The sequence below is a fragment of the Dermacentor andersoni genome, chromosome 11 (genome assembly GCF_023375885.2).
Source record: "Dermacentor andersoni chromosome 11, qqDerAnde1_hic_scaffold, whole genome shotgun sequence".
Lineage (NCBI taxonomy): Eukaryota > Metazoa > Arthropoda > Arachnida > Ixodida > Ixodidae > Dermacentor > Dermacentor andersoni.
Window position 1 is genome coordinate 42072348 of NC_092824.1, and position 17659 is coordinate 42090006.

The 17659-nt window shown below is 47.9% G+C and overlaps 1 long non-coding RNA gene across 1 annotated transcript in view; it reads right to left on the reverse strand.

Moving 5' to 3' along the window:
- LOC129381456 (uncharacterized) overlaps positions 1-16603 on the reverse strand; it is a 100655-nt gene extending 84052 nt beyond the window's left edge. The window contains exon 1 of the long non-coding RNA XR_008609630.2: positions 16519-16603. This is a non-coding gene — a long non-coding RNA (uncharacterized lncRNA). The remainder of the gene's footprint in view (positions 1-16518) is intronic.
- Between the last annotated feature and the right edge of the window lie 1056 nt (positions 16604-17659).

Below are 17659 nucleotides of genomic sequence, written 5' to 3' on the forward strand. Positions count from 1 at the left end.
TAAATTAAGAAGCACGGTGTCACACACGCACAAGTAAACATGAACTCATCTCACTCGATGACAGGTGAAACTGTATGTGAAAATGCTGGAGTTAGTAATCGCGGAAACAGCCGCGAGCCAATTGTCCTCCGTGCATATGTCGCTTCAACGCGAACGAAACTTTGAAAGCGCCGTGCATATGAAGCTACCGGCATTACGCGCATCCTGAAGTAATCACAGATCGCTTTGAAGATCAGGCCGCGCGGACTTTCACCACGTCGCAGATCGCTTTCAAGACACACGAGCACCAGCCACGCGTTTCTAAGGCGTCTGACAAAGGCGTCTTCTACGGCGTCCGCGATCCGCGTGACAAACCCCGTAGTAAACGCCGCTGTTCCCTCTACTCTGTACGGAGCGGCGGGCGAGGAGGACTTCGAGGCACCTTAGCAGCCGCCGGAGAAGAACGCCCCGCCTCCCTCGCCTCACCCTCCTGCCTCGCGCGCCACAGGACAGGCCACGCATCCAGGCCGCGTTCGTCGCTGCACACGCAAAATTCAACCGCGTTCGCCAGCTCACCCTCTCCCAAGTTTTCGCACTAGGCGACGGTGACGACGACGACAGAAATGCGCCTGGAGTGCTAGACAATAGCTATCGCAATAAAAGCCAACTCTATACTGGCCAAATCTTCAGAAACGTTTTCCACGCAGGAAACATAAGCCAACATTTCCGTAGAAAAACGATATTCTGCTCCACCAATTCTGCTGGAAAACAGGAATGGCTGTCGGCCAAACTGCTCTGCCTCAGAAGTACGCAGAGTCTCCTGGACTTCGCCCAACGGGCGGGTGGGTAAGGACTTTCTAGCAACAAAGATATTAGGGCAATGTTTGTAACCGAAAGCTAATTGCCTGGCTGTTTTAAAGATTGTGAGCAATTCATTCAATAATGTAGCGTTTGCGAGCGCACTGGTTGACGAAGCGAGAAAAGGAAGGCACCAATGAGAATAATCACAACTATAACCGAACTTTATAGAAGCTTTGTGACGCACATTGTAGGGCGTTTACCAGCTATGAAGGCTGGATACAAGTGCTTGTTTACATTGGTATACTCAACCATTTATGTATTCAAGAGGGCCTAGAACAACAGCAGGCGCCCTCAAAGGCCATAGATGGTATTCCTTTCTTTTTTTTTTTTCTTGAGGGGGATTTCCAAAGAAAATCCAATCAGATTTAGGTGGTGTGATTACCTGCCAATTGACCACTACCTTCAAGCCTAAACGTGGCTTAAAGAACCAACATAGCTGCATACACCACATGGGAAGCAACAACGTGAAATGTATATTCCATTACCTGTCGAGCTTACCCCTGCTCTCCGCGATAACAATAACTTGTGGGGAGGCTGTCGATAGAGTTCCCATCCTCAATTTTATTGAACCAGTGTCAAAGTGATTATCGCTGTGACTGACGTTGAGGTTAGAGGCAAGGCAATTGAAAGCCTAACCTCGCTGACAGCTACCAAAGTTTATCCAATTCCTCATGTTCAAGATCACAACCACTTTGAATCTATTCGGGCCTACTACAGTTGCCGCTCAGCACTTGTGCTAGTAATCAAGCCACCAATGCTAATCGCTTCACATTCTCTAACCATTGTTGCTTACATTCCACCTCAAAACAGCTCATTTCGCCATTGCGAGATCGATGAATGAAATTTGTACAGGGGTAGAAAGTTTCGCTTTAACCCTACGTAGACAATGTCACGGTTTTTCTAGAATTGTGGAAGGAACATGTGCGGCACCTTAGGCAAGTGATTTAAAGGCTTCACACTAGAGAACTAATAGGTAAATGAATAAAAATGTCAGTTTCTACGCTCTAGTTTACTCGGGTTCGGCACTGAATCAACCAAGACCATAGAAGCCCGCAGGACATGTAGGTACTGCCGTATAAACTTGTTCTCTGCCAGCAACAAGCACGAATTCGCGTCATCATGGACTTGGGTGGTCATTATCAACACTGCACCAAGGGGTTCTCATAAATAGTGTGCGTGCTTATGGACGCCCTGAAGAATATTGACCCTAATTGACCCTCATTAAATATTGACCCTTTCCCATTTGACCCTAAAATGGGAAAGCGCCAATCAATCCTCTTTTGACAATGTCAAAGAGCACCAAGAAGCAGCCAGCACTATATACTGTTCCTGGGCCAGGTCGAAACCCTTCAAGATGCAATGAAATAAGAGCGATTAGGGGTTGTGCTCAATGAATAAGTGAATACGAGTGCGAACACCCAGCAGTGTACGTGAGCTAAAAACTTGCTCTTCGAGGACAATCGTACTAGCACAATTCAAAAGTAAAGTGTTTACAGTGTGTGGCTGAGAAATTTTTCTTGTTTGACCAGGCGACAATTTATTCCAGTCAGTTCGCGCTCCCCACTCACATGGCTCAAGCAAATGCAAAATAGACCTAATCGACGGCTTCCTAGGAACTTTGGTATGTAACTAGATGCCCTCGTTGTGAAGCACAAACAGGGGAATTTGCATGGTAATGCTGATGGTATGACCAAGGCTTTCTCATTCCAGAAAAAACAACAATAATGCGGCCGAATAAATATTTCTTTAAAACCTTCTTGTCAAAGTTGTGAACAAGTTTTTTTTGCAACGAGAGCCTGCTTTTACGAACACCAAGTGTACAAGTGTATATTCACTCACTTCCTCTCTCACATTTCGCCTCTACTGGGCTCCCGTTTCGCCAGGTGCAGACGGTACAGGCAAAAGACCTCTAAAGGTCGGCGTTCATTCCAGTGTGATGAGCATTTCGTGGATCCTACCGAAAATGCTGACGTCTCACTTCCAGATACAAAACCAAAAGCAGGGACTTGATAACGATGCCAGCCATTTGCCAAGACTCTCTGTGTGCCTGAAAAGAAGTCAAACTTCCGCCTGTTGTGCTCTTCAGGGCAAAAACTAATGTGATGGAGACCAGCGGTGCCATAGAGGTTGGTTTTAATACGGCTGGGTCTCCTCTATTTCAAAGAGAAAGACAAGGATGGGACCTTTGTTTCGCTTCATCACGCCCATTGGCTTAGGATAGATTACAGGACGAAGAGGACATCTCTATGTTCGATTACTAAAACAAGGTGGTTTTGTAGTACGAGTCCTTTTCTACTACTTTCGTTGCACCGTGACAGTGATAGGGCTGCTGGTTACAGACTACCCGATGTTCCTGACCCCTCTTGGAAGCTGTTCATGCAGCCCGGAAACATTACTGCTCATTGCAACGTATGGACATCGTTTCAGTCGTCGGTTGCATGACCGTGCAAACTAGCTGACCCCCTGCAGGAACGTTCGCCCAGACGCTACCTATCGCAGCCCATGGCAGGCGTTAGCCCGCCCCAGGATCATGTAAACATCGGTTTATCCAGCCAGCCACAGTTAACCCTTCATCGTCCACCGTTTCTGGATCGAGTTCGCGGTGGCTTCTTCAACGAAAGCTCCGAAACCTCTACTTTGCTCTTAACGATAGTCCTCGTACATGGTATGAAAGCGGAGAAGCCAGTCTATCAACGACGAGTGAATTCTGCTTTTAGCTCCTTGACAGCTTTGCGAGTGTCGACCGATGGGACCGTTCCCAGCAACTTTTTTCACTCACGGGATAAGAAGACTGACGAACCCCTCACAATGTTCGGCGAGGACATGACTCGTCGGTGTCATAGAGCCGACCGAAGCATGACGAATGATAAGTTACGTTGCCTCATGCGCGGCCCAAAAGAGAAGATTTTGCCGGACTGGTGTGTGATGAACCAAGTACCATGGCTGATATTATCTTGAAAAGAACTGCTATGGAGCGAGCCCTAATCAATAATGCAGGCAGTACAAATCGCTTGTCCAGCAGCAACTAGGTCAACGCCACCGCCATGACTGTTCACAGACAGAGCTCTCTGCGTTCTCTGATTAGGAAGATTGTTCGTGAAGAAATTCAGAAATTCGCGACCCCATCCATGGAACCTCCAGTGGCGTCTGTCGGTGAAGGAATGCGTGATGTAATCAGGCAAGCGTTCTCGTCTCCCACCCTTAATTCTGATCCGCATCTTATGAACTATGGCGCTGATGTCCGACGCCGACGAACTGTTATGTCGATGCCGCCGTACCGCGAGACCTCGACTGCCGCACCTTGGTAACTACACGAACAGTCTCAGAGACGTCTGCAGTGCTCGAAGAATGTTTCAACTGTGGTGGGGGCGGCCACACTTCGTGCCATTGCTGACATCACGACGCACCGTTTCGCTCTCTTCGACGATAGTTTGGGGGTCGACATGCCAACACGCCTAATCGCCTTGGCACGGAGCTTCTTTTCAAGCGTCTCCACCAACCTGCTTTCGTTTTGACGATCGCGGAGGCAATGAAGAAAAGTCGCTGCCAAGCCACCAGGCCGACATGAGTCATATGTCGCGCTCTCCGTTTCCTGCACATTCGCCTACTTGAATACGGCACACTTTCACTGACCTCTGGGGCAGTAGGTCACAAGCCTACACCGGGGAAACTGAAGGCGGCGACCTCAGGGTGTAAGGTTGCAAGCCCTCACCACGATAAAAAGCACCCGTTACTTCCGCTTCAGGGTGCTATGACGCCGACGAGCCATAACACCGAAAAAGCTTTAAGCACGGACGTGATTTTTAAAGCGAAAGCTTGACTGGTCACGAACTTACGATTTCGCCGTGACCGTGCTCCGAGGAGGCGCATAACGTCACACCGCATCCCTCGTCACACCACGTTCCTCGTCGTTGCGCTCGCCTCTGCTCGCATCGCCAGGTGCGTCGCATGCCTGATAAAATGTCGGAGGATTGAAAAGAATAGCTCCCGTGCGCTGCAACCATACTTGAGGCGGCAGTATGAACCGTGACAATTCTGATAAGCAGGAAGAGGCCTGGAATCGACATCGGAAACGAATCGCCAGGGAAACAGACGAACAGAGCGCCGAACGACTGGCAAAATGCCGCAACTTAGCTAGACAACCAGACTAACGTGGACGTGCAATCAATATTAACCAAGGCTAATCATGCTATGCCTTAGCTTTCGCTACGTATATCCTGGCATAGCCGAGCTAAGCCACTGCCAATTTCTTGTAGACGAGGACCAAGTGACAGCTTTGGTCGACACTAGTGCCATCGTCTCCAACATAAGTGAAGACCTCGCCGTTCGTCGCAAGAAAGTAAAGACACCGGGAAGAGGGACCCACACAAGGACAGCAGGTGGCCAGAGACTGAAGCCTGCCGGACATTATACGATGAGCGTCAACCGAGGAGGTGAATCTTCCGCCACCACTTTCGTCATTCTCGCTGCCTGCTGTAAAGATTTGATCATGAGGATGGATTTAGTTCATCGCATAAAAGGTCCGCACAACCAATTACGCCAGAATGATGATGACGTCGTCGTCTCGTCTCGGTTGCGCACCCTTGTTTCTGTGTCATGCGACGCGCCCTTCGACAAGGAAGGAGTTGCCGATCAAATAGCCCCGCTGTTGTCAATTCACGGTGCTTCAGTCACTCGACGTATTGTCAGCGTCGTTCGTGGGCCCACGAATTTGCTGTGGACAAATTTCAGCATGGAGCAATGGCACCTTCGAAGACGCATGACTGTGGCCTATTTCGATGGTGTTTTAAATCTTAAAGGCGGCTTTTCAATGCTCGAAGAAGAAATCTGCGCAATATTCAACTCATGTTCTTGATGTCAGCACTACCTTCCCTCAGAAAGAGCGAAGAAACACTTTAGCGTTACTAGCCGAGATCCAGGACTACTTTGTATCTACATGAGGAGTCGGCCCCAAGCCCTAAACCAAGCACTGGATAATCACTGAAGACAAGTCCAAGCCAATAATTCAGAGCCATCATCATGTGGCTCTAAAGGAACCTGAAGCAACACAGACGCAAGTAACTAGAATGCGCAAAGACGACCCAATTCAATCATGAAAAAGCCCCTGGGAATTGCCTGCAGTTTAACTCGAGAAGGACAGTACCCTGCGTTTCTACATCGGCTACCACAAGCTAAATCAGCTTACAAAAAAAGATGTGTACCCAATCACACGTATATATGATTCCCTTGGCCGGCTTCGACACTCTCGTTCCTTCTGCTCAGTGGACTTGAAAAGCGGATACTGGCAAATCAAGGTGGACCTGAGAGATCGTGAGAAAAGCGCTTTCGTGATGCCAAATTATTTATACGAATTTAAAGTTTTACCGCTTGGATTGAGTTCTGCGTCGGCTACTTTTCCAAGGCACATTGACACTGTTCTTTAGGGGCTAAAGTAAAAACAAACTGCTTGGTTTATCTTAACGAAGACATCTCGTTTTTTTTAATCATCTGACTTGCACCTACAGCCACTCGAAATGGTTCTGCTAGCCATCCGGTTGGTGGGCCTAACGCTGAAGCCAAACAAATGCCAATTTCGTTTTGAAGAACTGAAGTCTCCAGGACAAGTCGTCAGTCATGCTGGTGTTCGTACTGATCATTACGAAATTGCCGCCATCGTCCAGTTCCCGTACGGTCCTATAAGAAAGCTGTCGGGCGCTTTGTGGGCATCTGCGCGTATTATCACTAAATTATAGCAGGTTTAGGGCGCTTTGCTTCGCCATTAGCTCACCTCACTAAAGCAGACATGGCAGTTGTGTGGGGCAAGGGATAAAAACTGCATTTAATGGGCTACACCTAAGCCCACAAACGCCCCCAGGGCTTTCCAATTTTGACGAAGCAGTGCCTACGATAATTCACACTGATGCCTGCAAGGTTGGCCTAAGAGCTGCACTCGTGTGGTTGCACGGTGACGTTGAAATGGCGATTCCCTATGGAAGGAGAACGCTCGCGTGAGTAGAAGCAAAATACTCGACAGCTAAGAAAGAATACCTCACCTAAGTATGGGCGCATATAAAACTTCGCCCATATTTGTACCAACGCCCTTTTAAAGTTGTAAGTGATCCTCATTCGCTATTCTGTCTCACAGACCTGAAAGATCCTCCCGGGCGATCGATGGGCTGGATCCTCAGGCTACAAGGGTCCATAGGACAGTCATATTCAAGTCGGAGAACAGGCATAGCGACGCTGATTGCCTGCCCCGGTCAAAGATAGAGTCGACATCTTCATCCGATGAAGACGAGATGCCACTCCTGGATGTTCTTGATACGACCACCGTTGCACACTAACAACGTGATGCCCTTCGGTTGTTAGCCCTTACTAATTTGTAGACGGATGAGCAACAAAGGCGCCTACAATTTTTGCAAGAGGACTGTCGTCGTTTTCATTACGAAATGATCTCTACAAAAGAAAATTTTCGCCCATCATATGCAGCTCTTTACTGGTCGTTGCTACACCCCATCTGAATGAAATACTGTAAGTATGACACAACGAGGTCACTTCTGGCCACTTAGGCTACTACACGTGGACTCTCAACAGCGTACGACAAAGTGCTACTGGCGAACACTCGTCACAATCCTGGAACATAACGTAGAGACTCGCTTCGATTGCCAGAGGCGCAAATCGCCCAAGCAAAACCAGCCGGCCTGCTACAAGCCCTTCAGGTCCGAAGCACCACATTTTACCAAATAGAACTGTCCCTTTGGGCCCACTTCCAGCGTGTAGTGCAGGAAACTGATGAATTATTGAGGCGAGTGGCTATTTACCTCGCTACGCTGAAACAAAGGCGCTCCAGGGAGGCACAGAAGCAGAGATGGCGCGATTTTTCAATGAGATGATTGTGCTGAGATATGGTGCACCAACCATCGTAACGAAAGACACAGGAACACCATTCATGACAACGCTTTTAGATAATCTTCTAATACTCCATGCAACAACAGCCTACCAACGACAAACGATAGGACTTATAGAGCGCTGAAAGGGACACTAAAGACAATTACTATGTCGACGTGGACTGTTTAAATACTATTACAGAAACCTCTAAACACTTCTTTATGCCGAAAAGACAATTAGTTTACGAGGAACTTGTACCTGATCGGTCGAACACCTCTTTTCGAAATTCAAATCTCCTGCTACCCAATCGGGGGAGTGGTGAGGTTGGATACGCCATTACCACCCTTTGCTGCTGTCGGTGCCCGACAGACGGCGGCACTGAGCCAAGACAGAGCGACGGATTCGCCGCTGCAGCTGCTTTTTAGTCAAGTGGCGTAGACCGTTCGGGCATCCCGCGACATCTCATGGAAATTGAATTCTCAGCTACTTGCAGTTTGTGCGACTTTAGCGAACCAGCGAAACCAGCGCAGCACTACGCGATAAGGAACGTACTGAAATTCGAAAGCCTGGGCGGCGCAGAGTCGAGTAAAAACGAAACCTTTGTTCGTCCCCGTCGTCGTCGACAGTAATTTCAATGAGTTCTTTTTTCTGAGCATGAAACTGAACTAGACTAGTAGCATTTTATTTCATCTTATAATACAATACGATGATGTTTTTTTTGCAAGGGGTAGTTGAGTACCAGTGACAGGATTTAACTGAGGAGTGCTTTCGTCATCGCGCAAGTGCTTGATTGCCCCGGAGGATTCTCTAATCATGTCCTGCATTTACCTCAGTTTCTCGATTAATAAAGCTTTGTTCGCTATATTATTGACCCCTTAGAAATTCTCGAGCACTAATCTATCAATTCAGCTTGACTTTGTATTTGCCTTTAGCGTCCCTTTAAGAAAATTCTTGTAGACACAACGTCAATGGACGGTGAGCTAGAATACAAAAATTGGGATGAGTCCCTGCCTTATATACCGTTTGCTTACAACAACGCTAAGCAAGAAACAACAGGGATGACTCCATTCAGTCTTGTTCACGGACAAGGAATAAGGACAATTTTTGATGCCATGCTCCCACACGAATGCGATAGCACTGACACGGATGCAGATGCGTTTACATAACGCACCGCAGAAGGTACACACGAGAGGATCTGCCAACAGCAAGACTACGACTCAGGCGGCTGCAGTACACCCCATAGACCGGTAACCTACGAAACCGGCTACAGAGTGTCGATGTGGACGCCCATCCAAAGATTTCCGAGAAAATGTGAAGCCGATATTCAGGAACCGTATCGAGTACTACTACGTGGTCCCTGATAGCTCCTATTGCACTAGGCGTCCCCAGCACCGGCCTGAAGTTGTGCACGTAGTACGCATGAAACCCTACTTCAGCAAATGACTGTGCAAGGCACTGTTCACCAGTGATCTCCACCAGCATCGGGGTGATTTTTCTTTTGAGAGGAAGGCAAATACCGCGTCTCTGCAAAGTTGACACACAGATGGAACCTTTCGCAGGCTTTGTCTGGTGTGTCGGCGTCAGAAGACGAAGAGGACGTCTCAAAACTCGATTAGTAAAGCAAGTTTGCTTTGTAATATGAGTCGTAAATTCCTTACAGAAAGTCTCAATTTACGGTGTACTAAGCTAAAGGTAGGTTTTCTAATCCTTAGTGGAGCGGACAGTGCTAACGCGATAACCAGTGTCCTAGCGATTGGGGACAATATACGTTCGCGGCCGCAACATTTAAAAGAGCAGTTGCAAATGTGAAAGACAGTTTTTATTGTAAGCATGTAGTCTTTCCTTCAAAGCCACCAACAGAAAAGCATTATTTCAATTTCTGAGGAAAAGAAAGTCCATCCGGCACAAATACATCCACGCTGTGGCTCAAACACCTTGCAAATTTAACAAGTTACTGGAAGGAAGTGCTAAACCTCTAGAATTTCGCTTCAAGTTGATTTTTCCCTATCACACTGCGCTGCCTACTCATGGTAAATATCGGGAAGACATGACAATTTCGGAGCTGGTAAATTAGTGAGCCAGCTGCCCAATTCGGCTCTAGGTCGCAATGGCATTACTATGCCAATGATAAAGACTTAATAAAATTATCGCCTCAAGCGATGCGCACCAGGATAAACGATTTTATTTAAAAATTCATGGATTGCTCGGAATGGAGACGTGCAACATTAATCCCATTATTCAAAAAGCAAGGTGGCCTTTACGTCTTAGATAACATTAGTCTAATATCTCTTGCATCTGACCGGCTAAAACTAATCCAAAGAGTACATGACCCCATACATGACCCCATAGATAAGTTGGTTATAGTTAACATGATATTGAACCCATGACAAATGGGCTTCAGACGTGGGTGCTTCGATTCATGTGCCCAGTCGGCCTAAAGGTTTTGTCCAGCTAGCTCGATGCCAGAAAAAAATATGGAGCCTTAGCTACTTTGGATCTCACTAGAGCATATAACAATGTAGAGCATGCAAGCCTAATAAGGGCGCTTCAAAATGCAGGTCAGCCAAACAATTTTGCCGGGTGGGTTTATGAATTTTTAAACAGCAGGAAATTTACGGCTTCAAACACAGATTGTCTTCATTAGCCTATAAGCAGTCAAGAGGTATAAACAAGGATCAGTGCAATCGGAATTTCTTTTTAATGCTATGTTGCGTACTGTTCCTGTGCAACGGGATATGCATGTGTACGTATACGCCGACGACTAAGCTTTTTTGATGTATCGGTAGATTGACATGCGTTGTAGCAAATTCTACAAGTCTGCACAAGGTCTGTTAGAAAAGTATCAGACCTTAATTTTTTTTGGCAAACACCTGATGAATACGAAACAAGCGCGCTTGCATCAGCCGACCTTGAACCTCCGTGCGCATGCGCGAATTTTTTCCTGCCTGCCGATAGCGTCAGTCACTGGGATCCAGCGTTTGTGTGAGGTAGTGCGCAGTGCTCTCGTCGGTTTTTGATTGCAAGGAAAATGGCGGAGCGACTGGAGCAGCGCTACTGCATAAAACTTTGCCAGAAACTGGGCGACAGTCAAGTGAAAGCCATTCGGAAGATTCAGACGGCTTTCGGTGACGATGGTATGAGCAGCACACAGATTAAGGAGTGGTACAACCGGTTTAAAGACGGCCGCACGACGGTGGAGAGCGAGCCGCGCTCCGGTCGGCCATCAACATGCCGAAGTGAACGCTGTGGTGATGCGGGACCATCGTGTGACTATCCGAGAAATTGCGGAAAAGGTGGACATCAGCACTATTTCTGCATATTCCAATATGACCGAAGATTTGGTCATGAAGAGAGTTGCGGCGAAATTCGTGCCGAAGCTGCTCATGGTAGAGCAAAAGCAACTTCGTGTTGAAGTATTATAGGACATGCTGGATTCAACAAACAGTGACCCCGACTTCATGAAAACCATAATCACTGGCGACGAGTCTTGGTTGTATGGGTACAACCCGGAAGCCGAATCCCAGTCGTCACAGTGGAAGCATTCCACGTCATTAAGACCAAAGAAGGCCCGCCAAGTGCGCAGCAACGTCAGTGATGCTGACTGCTTTTTTTTATGCGAAGCATATTACTAGAGCTCAACCCAGCTCCTCAGGCGCGGCGGTGTCGCCTTCAATACCACGTGACACCGTGACGTCACGACAGAGGAGAAACGGGGCTCCCACTCGCGGCGTCGCGGCGGTTTCTTCGTCTAGCTGAACCAAATATAGCCAAGCAACAGCAGTTCACCAGGCTAAACAGTGGTTCAACAACTAAAATAAAGGCTAGTATGCTTCGCATCCTGGGTTTAACCTTAGCTAAGCCACAGCCATTTTTTTTACTCCCGTGGTTTGGTACACCACGAGTACGCACTACAGGTTCAAACAATCACCAAAGAGTACTACAGGGATGTCCTCCGTCGCCTACGTGATGCTGTGCGGCCTCGTATGAGTATCCTAGATTTGTGGCTTGATGGCGTTATTCTTTACCTTAGTATGAGAAGTGCTTGCGTAATTTTCCCTCAAAGCGTTCCTTAGCGAATTTCGATTCGTTATCGACAAGCGAGTATCCCGCATGTGAATTCACTTAAATATTTCGCTGCAATATGCACTAAAAAGCATCATTGCAGTCCGCATACGAAGCCTGTTACCGCAAAGAGAGCACGCGCAGTAGGAATACCGCATAGACTTATCAGCAATCGATCAGGATTTTGTCGGCATGCCCTCACTATGATCTATTGCATGTATCTTCGCCCGATAATTGAGTTCAGTTGAGTTTTGTTTGGTGGTAAGGCGAGAAAAGGCTGTGGCCTGAGAGGGTCCCCTTGAAAACGGCAAACTTTTATTCAGGAGATCTGTGAGCGGGCGCGCTATGGTGGCAAAATCTTTAACAAAGCGGCGGAAGTAAGAGCAAAGGCCCGCGAAACTTGGGACATCTTTTGCGGACCGTGGAACGGGGAACTCTTTCATGGCGCGAATTTTCTGTGGGTCCGGTCGGATGCCAGTCGCTTTGACGACATGTCCAAGAACAGTAATCTCACGGTGGCCGAAGTTACATTTCTTGGAGTTGAGCTGTAGACCGGCCTTGCGAAAAACGGCAAGTACAGCTGAAGGACACTCAATGTGTGTCCTGAAGGAGGGTGAGAACACAATCACATCATCTAGGTTGCACAGACAAGTCGACCACTTGAATCCTTGTAGTAATGAGTCCATCATACACTAAAAGGTAGCCGGGGCGTTGCATAGCCCGAAAGGCATAACCTTGACGTGGTAAAGGCCATCAGTCGTTATAAAGGCGGTCTTTTCACGATCGAGATCATCGACAGCGATTTGCCAATATCTGGACCGCAGGTCGACAGACGAAAAATAGTGTGCCCCGTATAGGCAATCCAGGGCGTCATCAATGCCAGGTAGTGGGTAGACGTCCTTCTTCGTGATGCGGTTGAGGTGTCGGCAATCGACATAGAATCTCTATGAGCCGTCCTTCTTTTTGACCAGCACGAATGTGGACGCCCAGAGACTTGACGATGGCTCAATGATGTCTTTCGCTAGCATCTTGTCTACTTCCGGTTTGATGACGTGACGCTCCGAAGCTGAGACTCGGTGAGGTCGCCGATGGATGGGTGGATTATCGCCTGTATGGATACGATGGATACGATACGATGGATACGAGGCTCACAGGAAGCGTTGACGACAAAAGTCTCAACGCAAGTAAGTTCTCAAGCAGTGATCGTAGCCAGGGTGATATCTTTAGGTAGAATTTGCTTAGCGAGTCCGAAATTCACCACAGGGAGATACGTGCGATTGTCTGTGACCCTCAGGATTGTATGCGGGACAGTAACGTTGTGGGTGAGAACGATGGCAGCTATGGGAGCGGGGATATAATAACCATCGGGCCCTGGCGTAGAAGGCGACATTTCGATGTATGTCAACACCTGTGGTGGAACGTAACGAAATCAGTCGGTCTTAGGCGAATTTCGTGTGTCGAAGGAACGTCGGCTAGAAGCAAGTCAAGACGCACAGTACTTGAGGAACAGTCGATGCGCGCTGAATGGTCAGAGAGGAAGTGTAGGCCTAGTATGAGATAATGGGGGCATCGGCCAAGCACAGTGAAAAGGACAACAATATGGCGGCCGGAAATACTCACAAGTGCAGTAAACATTCCGACCACAGTCACCATGCTACCGACGGCGGTTTGTACGAACCGAGTAACTGCAGGCGTAACAATTTTCTTTAAATAGCGGCGTAGGCAACTGGTCATAATCGATATGTGTGCTCCTGTATCTATGAGTGCTGTGACGGGTCTGCCATCAACTTGGACGTCAAGAAGGTTATGTCTTGTAAACAGCGTCAAAGGAGGATGTGTCGGCAAATCCGGCATCGCAGCACCACTTCGAGGTGCCGCATTGCCTAGCTTTCCTGCTGGGACGGTCCTGGGTAAGTCTGCGAGGGCGAGCGGTGAAGCTGGGGCGGACGTGGCTGGCGAGGTGGAGGTGAGGGCGAGCGAGCATAGCGGCGAGTCGAGGTAGTGGCGTCGGAAGCATCGTAGAAACGACGGGGAGAGGAACTTCGGAACCAACTTGAATTCCAGAAGGTGTTTCGAGGAGGGGACGGCCAACGGGAAGCGATGGGAAGCGATGCTCCCATCCCAGCAGTGATGGGAAGCGATGCTCCGCATCGCTTCCCATCACTGCCGGAGCCGAAACAAAGCAGAAACAAATCGGCCTGTCGTCAGCTGTACACCAGCCCGATGGATTCCTTGTAGTGTAGCGATAACGGACACTGTGAAGTGGGCTACGATAGGACCGAGTCTTAGGAGCAGGGCGGGTGTCAGGGCGACTCAAGGAGCAGGCACTGGGAAGAGCCATATTAGCGATTTCCTGGCGAACCACGGACTGGATCAGCGATATCGTCTCAGCAGTGCTGTTCCAAGACATCTGTTGAGGCGAGGCAGGAAACGCTGCTTTTAGTTCGTGGCGCAAAATTCGGGTCACGTTTTCGCTTGGAGGTCGCAAGCTAGATTGGTCGGTGGGGTCGGTACAGGAGGAGGTCACTGAAGTATTTGGAAGCCGTGTAAGCTGATTCTATATACGGCGACTCTTCGCCTGCTTGAAACGGCGGCATTCCTCCATGATGGCGTTGATCGTCGATAAGTTTCTAAAGACCAGGAGGTTGAATGCGTCGTCCGCGATGCCTTTGATAATGTGTCCAGCCTTCTCTGCCTCTGGCATGGACTTGTCGATTTTATGACAGAGGGCCTGGACCTCCTGAATGCAGGAGACATACGACTCGGTAGCAGTTTGGGCGCGTGTGGCGAGTTGTTGCTTGGCGGCTAGTTGTCGACCGGTCGGATTACCAAAAACGACGGACAGCTTTTCTTTCAACAAGTCACCAGCCGGTCAGCTCTTTCTCGCGTGTGTAAAACTACGTTCACGGTGTTCCGTCGAGGTAGAACACGACATTGGCCAGCAATATGGTTGGATCCCTCCTGCTCACCTTGCTGACGCGCTCATACATCTTCAACCTTTCTTCCAGGTCAACACCATCGAGGCCGATGAACGTGCCGGGGTCTTGCGGCTGAGGTTGAGCAATGTACTGGGTATGCGTAGTCGGCATTGCAGCTGCAGATGCGGTGCCTTTCACTGGAAGCATCGTCCCAGGCTTGGTGAGACGTCCGCTGCGGAGCTCCGTGGCGAAGACGCGTACCCCGCACGTCCACCAAAATGTCACGAGTATAAAGCTATTTACACGTTGTATTTAGAAAGCGTATACACACAGCTGCCGAGAATCCCGAGGGGCTCTTGCCACTTCGTCCTTTTCACCGTCGACGACCTTGTTCTCTTTTCCCAGTGTAAGAATATTTTTGCGAACAGTGCTAGACATTTGCCCTACCAATAACGGCCTAGTGTTTTGGAAGACTACCTTACAAACCTCGATACAAAGACAGTGAAAGCTAGTGACTGCTTCCCCTCTGCGAAGAGAACGCAGGTGTAGAAATCGTATCACAATATCTAAATTGATGAACGAAACGAGAACAAGGTGAACGGGAGCCAATGTTTCGACAAGTGGACATGTATTTTTCAAGACGACATATTCTTTTCTCCGCACAGTATATATAAGTAGGGTTCTTATAAAGGGGAGAATGGGTAAGCCGGGTGGGTGAGGCAACGACCGAAGGTCTGTTAGCGGCGAGGGTGTACAATTGAAAATAGAGGGATACGGTGCACATGGCCGGTGACACGGCAAACTGTCACCGGTCATGTGCACAGCATCCCTGTGTACATTACCCGGTAATGTGTACCGTGAGGTAATTATTTACACGCTTATTAGTGAATTTATCTGTAATTAGTCGATTACTGCTCTGAAGTTATTCTGCAACTAATGTCCGCGGGGGGAGGGGGAGGGAGAGAGCAGGGCCACACTAGAGCTGCTCCGTCACCGAAGGACAAAAGAAGAGAGCGAACGCGGATCGCAGCGGAGCATGAAAGCTGGCAATAGCAAAGAGAGCATGAGTACGAATGCGGAGGAGGACAGCATGGCGAACGTGTGAGGAGGAAAGCGGAGTGCCGCAGGAGACCTGCTCCATCGGGGCTACCTGCTACGAGGTAGCGCCGTTGTACCATGCACCAAGATATGCGGAGATCACGTCTGCCGATGCAATATATGGAAACAAAGCCCTAGCGTAGGCTCCTTACCCACTGCTCATAGGGTACTTCGTCTATGGCAACGCCGCTAGAGAATACACTCCTGGAGAGGCACGCGTTCCCGTGTTCACGCTTTTTTTGTGTGAAAAATGAACGACGCATCCACTGGAAGTGCTTCGTCTGCCGCTGCGGCGAAACGAGCTGCCCGAGAAGAGGCTCAGCGCCGCCGTCATAAAGACGCGGCCGTTCAGATACAAATTATTTGCCTCAATACGTCGTAAATTCAAGCTACCTAAGCAGCTGTGCTGAAATGTTGCATTAGGGAATATTAAAACCCTCCGTGAATTTCTCGTACTTAGTGAAGAACGTATTTTGATTTGCTGTGCAAGTAATGTCCACCACTTCGAGTGGAGCTGTTCAAGGACCATGTTTGTGCAATCTGCCAGAGGCAATGTTTAAACCATTCCTTAAACTCTCAGCGTAAGAGTTTTGTGACGCAACGCAAAGCAGCTATAGCCGCCTCTCTTGATCAATAATATTGGAAAGAAGAAAGAAATGGAAACGAAAACTCAAAATGTCAAACAGAAGACAAACAAGAATCGAAGGAAGAAGGATTTTACACGCATACTTACGTTTATTAGCAGCAGACTCAGAACTTCCGCCGCCGTAAACAACCGGCACGAGGGCCAAGAGAAGTAGTTTCAAAGCCACACCTGTGTAAAACAACGAGTTGAAAATGGAGGGAGGCTGTATTTTGCACATAATATCCATCATCATCAGTAGCAGCAGCAGCCTGGTTACGCCCACTGCAGGGTAAAGGCCTCTCCCATACTTCTCCAGCTACCCCCGTCATAATATCCAGTGCCTGCTAATTCACCCATTGCTTACATGGTATTTTTGACAGCAATGATAAATATTATACCAAACAAAGAAAAAACAAATTGTGATGTTGTTTATAATGTTCATTGTCATCCGCTTTGAAAAGAGCCAAGGACAAAATGGCTGCTTCATGCATTCAACTTGAGTGTTTTTCTATATGTGTGAATGTTTCTAAGCAATAAACGTTTAGTCTTAAGTCGGTGCTGCTGTTACGTCTCTCCTCTTGTTTGTCCATTTTTGATGTACGCACTGTAAGTAAAAATGAGTTATTCAGTTTTTACTGCATTATAATACTATTTAGTGATGTTGAAGCGACATGTACCGAATTCGTATTAGCTATGTGTAGAAGTAGAGCCTTTATCAATATATATATATATATATATATTTATTTAGTTGAACAAACGAAGGCGCCCACTTACGAAAATTGTATTTTTATTGTTTTAACGTTTCGGCCGTGCCCCATGTTGTCCTGTTCGCTTAGTTTAAGGTAGAGGGGCCCGGCAAAGTCTAGTCTTGTTGCTTGCAAGGCTTCCGAAGTGGTCATTCTTTCATGTGGTAATGGGGCAGCTACTTCGTACAGAGGTCTGAAGTTGTAGCGTTCGACACAACGTATCCTCCGATGACTTTCTTGACTAACTGCTGTCGTCGTATTATCTATCATATTTCCCTTATTTGCATAAGAGTATAGCGAATTACTGCATGAAGTTGTCGATGATGCTATATGACACGGATGTTGCAGTATTATTAGTCATTTGGTGATATTATTGGATGTAATTCTTCATATAACTTGCTGAACATTAGACGTATGCCGACCCGAAGAGCTCCATCCATGTCTTAAAAACAAGTGACACCCAAAATGGCCCATATCTTATATGCTCAGCTCAATTACCTTTA